Source organism: Aegilops tauschii, chromosome 6 (assembly GCF_002575655.3).
Source record: "Aegilops tauschii subsp. strangulata cultivar AL8/78 chromosome 6, Aet v6.0, whole genome shotgun sequence".
NCBI classification, from domain to species: Eukaryota; Viridiplantae; Streptophyta; class Magnoliopsida; order Poales; family Poaceae; genus Aegilops; species Aegilops tauschii.
The window spans coordinates 96476858-96480939 of record NC_053040.3 but is presented as its reverse complement, the minus strand read 5'-3'; positions in this window follow the sequence as shown (position 1 = coordinate 96480939).

Below are 4082 nucleotides of genomic sequence, written 5' to 3'. Positions count from 1 at the left end.
TGATTCCACCCTAGCCTTACCAAAGCGGACCCCCTCTTGATAGTACGGTGACTCCTACGAAAATAATCCACCAAAAGAAGCGAAAGAGCTACACCGTCTTGGATGACACTCCGAGGGGAAAGAAATCGTCTCGTGCCAAATGATGAATCTCTGAAATGCTCAAAGCACACGATTAGTCCACAAGCATGTTGTCATCAATCACCAAAACTAGATCTAGAGAGGTATGCCTTAACAATCTCCCCCTTTTGGTGGATTGATGACAACCACACAAGGATATATCATGAAAGTAAAGAAACTTAGAACTACAAAATATAGACGGGCTCCCCCTGAATGTGTGCACCTAGTTGGTAGTGCCTTTGGAATGTAGGACACACACATTAGGATCAACACTCCCCCTATATTTTATAGTCCAACAACCTAAGCATAGGATACATGAGAGCAGGTAATATAACATGATAGACAAGCAACTCATAAGATACCAAAGTACAAGGAAGACATAGATAAAGATAAGGTAGCATATGTCTTACACCATATATCTGGAACTTAGGTCTCACTGGCACACAACCAAACAAGGCAAATCGCGAGAAAACACAACGGCACAACACAGAAAACGTCGACACCATAAAGCACACCATAAAGAAAATCCCTAAGCTCTCTCCCCCTTTGGAATCGAGACACCAAAAGGGCAAAGAGCGACGCTACGGCTCCAGGTGAAGGCAAGCTGAGGAGCTCTCTCATCACATCCCAGCAGGGTCATCTGCACTGCCATCCTCAGTCGGAAACTGCTCGGTGTCGGAATCGGTCCACGGACAGTGCTGCTGAATCCACTCCTCTTCCTCAGTGATCTGGCCCTCAGACCCCCTGACAACGGTCGCACCTAGCTGACGCATGAGCTCCTTGTGACGCCCCCTGGCCTTCTTCTCAGCCACATGAGTCATGTACTGACCATGAGACTCCATGCAGAAGAGCTTCTTCATCTTGCGCTTGATCTTCTTTGCCCAAGAGGGCTCTGTCCCAGAAGGCTCATAATCCTCATCGTCATCATCGGCCTCAGTCCCATCCTCGGTCTCCATGTCAGCAGCAGTAGATGGACCCCCGGATTTAGGGGCTGGGACGCCCCAACTGTCCTTCTTCCTCAGACGCTTGATCTCATGAGAGACCAATTCTCCAGTTTCCAGCATCACCTGGGGATGGACACGTGCCCAGGCCTTCTCAATGAGCAGCATGATAAACGGACCATAGATCGGGCACTTGCGCTCAGAAATGGCAGTGAGAAGTTCAGACCACATAACATGAGAAATGTCCAGGGACTCGCCAGTGTTTGCTTCCTTCTCATGCTGGCAGAAGAGAAGCATATCCACGAGATAGGAGTGGACCATATACAGATTCCCGATGCGAGGAAAGAGGGTCTCTCGAAAGACACGATGAAGGATGTCCAGGTAGGTAGACAACTCATAGGTTTCCTTCTTAGTCACAGGGTGAACCTTCACAGTGCAGTAGGGCCAGAGGGCTTGCTTGTGAGTGGAGTTGACGTTGCGGTGAGGGCGAAAGCCGACAGGAGTCTCAAGCCCGCGATCTTCCACATGAAGTAACTCCATGAAGGCCTTCCACTTGACAGACAGTAACTTGCCATTTGTCATCCAGGTCAGAGTCCTTTCTTCATCAGTTCCAAGATGGACAGTAGCATAGAACTGAGCCACCAAATCTGCATCAAAGTCCTTGTTGAACTGCATGATTCTGAGAATGTCGAGCTGAGTACACATCTGAAGAGCTTCACCAAAGTATTCAGGATCCTTTTCCATGGCATCCGTGTCGATGGAGCGAACATCAACATAGAGATTCTTCTTGGCCTTGATCACATCAAAGTAGATGGCAAACTGAAAGCGGTTCTAGAACGGGCGGTTGACAAAATTGGGTTCTTGGTCTTCCGCATAGGGGTTGCGGCGACGCCTTTCCCAGAACCCCTTAGCAGACAACTCAATCACAGTCTTGCCCCTTGGCTTGGGCCTGTTGACAAGTTTCTTCTGATATTGAGGCGGAGGAGCCGCACTTGAGGAAGCACCTACTGACTCAGAGGTGCGGTAGCGCTTTGATGTTGCACGACCGGGGTTGACACGACGGACTTGCTCCTCAGGACGTTCACCACCTGGAACCAAACACACGAACAGAAAAACCAACACGAAAGAAAAAGCGTAAGCCTCCAAACAAAACAACATGGATCAAACAGAGGTAGGGGAATGATGGAAACTGGCAGGCAGCGGTAGTACCGCTGGCCATAGGCGGCAGTACCGCCCCAGCGGGAGCGGTAGTACCGCGCAAGACTGGGAACCGGCGGTTCCTACTGCCGTGGTCAGATCCGGCACTACCGGACTGCCAAATTCTAAAATAATCCTACCAAAACTTAATCCACATAGTCTAGACGCCTTCTCCAAACTACTCAAGCCGAGATTTAGCCAAAAATCTAGATATGCAACCACTATTGCCCCAAAAACGCTAGATCTGAGAACTAGACAAAAAGAGAGAAGGAACGAGGGCAATACCGGCATCCATGGCAAGAGGACGAGGTGGGGATCGACTCCACCGAAGGGAATGGAGAGGGATGGCCCGGAGACGGCGGCCCGCCGGAGCCCTCCTGCGGCGAGGAGTCGCTGGAGAGAGGGAGAGGGACGAAGGGGCGGTGCGAATGGGTATGGGGGAGGAGAAACCTCCCCCTGCCCCGACATAACCCCCTGATCCCGCCCCCCCAGCGGTAGTACCGCTCGGGTGGGCGGTAGTACCGCTTGTCAACATAAGCGGTAGTACCGCGCACCACCAGCGGTAGTACCGCCCAGCCAATACTCCAAAGACTAGACATAAAGGCTTCGTTCAAAAGAAAAAGAAAAACAAACGGCAAGAAGAGAGAGCAAACACAAAGCAACAAAAGCACCAGCAAGAGGACAAGAACCACACACCTCTACAAGAGAGGGCGGTGGCTGAGGCCACCTATGTTTGAGTCAATTGGTATGGCACCGCGAAGAATTATCCTTGGGCCCATGACCAAAACTCGTCTTTGAAGCACAAGTACCATAAAAAATGGCTAATGTGAAAGAGTTGATCAATTTATGCATAATAAGGGGAGGGAGAGTTCATTAAGATAACAACACTCCCCCTATGTCCATGCCTACACCTAAACAAGATAACAAGTCGAGTATGGTGGGGAGTGCAAGTGTTCAAGCAACATTGCTCGAATCAATGATATTTAGCTCATGCCTTAACTCGCGAAATCTTGCTTCATCCAACGACTTCGTGAAAATATCTGCATGGTTATCATGAGTGTTGACATAGTTGAGCTCGATCTCCCCTCGCCTAATATGATCCCGGATGAAGTGATACCGAATCTCAATATGCTTCATCTTGAAGTGTTGCACCGGTTTGAGAGAAATCTTGATGGCACTTTCATTGTCACACCAAAGAGGCACTTTGTCACAAATGACACCGTAATCCTTTGAAGTTTGCCTCATCCATAAGAGTTGTGAACAACAACTCCCGGCCGCCACATACTCCGCTTCGGTGGATGAGAGAGACACACAACTTTGCTTTTTAGAAGACCAACTTACCAAAGAGAAACCAAGGAATTGGCACCCTCCGGAAGTGGACTTCCTATCCACTTTGTCTCCCACCCAATCGGAGTCTGAATACCCTACAAGCTTGAAGTTTGCTCCTCTTGGGTACCATAAGCCAAAGTTTGGGGTATGAGCCAAATATCGAAAGATTCACTTGACCGCCACAAAGTGGCTTTCCTTAGGTGCGGCTTGAAAACATGCACAAATTCCCACACTCAACATGATATCCGGTCTAGATGCACAAGGTAAAGTAATGAACCAATCATGGAGCGATATACCTTTTGATCCAACGCTTTACCATTGGGATCGATGTCAAGTTGGCACTTGGTGGGCATTGGAGTGGACACCGGCTTGACATCACTTATCTTGAATCTCTTGAGCATGTCTTGAGTGTATTTGGCTTGGTTGATGAAGGTTCCTTCTCTTCTTTGCTTTACTTTGAAACCGAGGAAGAACTTCAACTCTCCCATGGAAGACATC